This window comes from Rhagoletis pomonella, unplaced genomic scaffold (genome assembly GCF_013731165.1).
Source record: "Rhagoletis pomonella isolate Grant_MI unplaced genomic scaffold, Rhpom_1.0 Rhpom_scaffold_02351, whole genome shotgun sequence".
NCBI classification, from domain to species: domain Eukaryota; kingdom Metazoa; phylum Arthropoda; class Insecta; order Diptera; family Tephritidae; genus Rhagoletis; species Rhagoletis pomonella.
The window spans coordinates 22,377-22,688 of record NW_023460905.1 but is presented as its reverse complement, the minus strand read 5'-3'; the positions used below and the strand labels follow the sequence as shown (position 1 = coordinate 22,688).

The 312-nt window shown below is 23.7% G+C and overlaps 1 long non-coding RNA gene across 1 annotated transcript in view; it reads right to left on the bottom strand.

The window, feature by feature from the left end:
• Positions 1 to 236: 236 nt before the first annotated feature.
• LOC118753323 overlaps positions 237 to 312 on the bottom strand; it is a 3,115-nt gene continuing 3,039 nt past the window's right edge. The window contains exon 4 of the long non-coding RNA XR_004994796.1: positions 237 to 255. This is a non-coding gene — a long non-coding RNA (uncharacterized LOC118753323). The remainder of the gene's footprint in view (positions 256 to 312) is intronic.

Genomic DNA, 312 nt, shown 5'->3' with positions numbered 1-312 from the left:
TGGTGGATGGAAGCGGCGAGGGGAAGACGAAAGCAGATCAATCGTATGTATGTATGCACATATGTACATTTATAAATGAATACATACTTACATTTTTACGCGTTTGTCTTTTTGGCTGAATGAAAAAATTGATGACAGAAATAATTTCATTGAAATAAAGTTTATTATTTTTAGTTTATTATTTAATACAAATAATACAACTAGTATACATATTTATATGAATGAATTTATATTAAACCTGTAAATAAAAAATATCTGTAATGACATAGAAGAAATTGAAATTTAAAATTATTTATTTACATATATCAATTT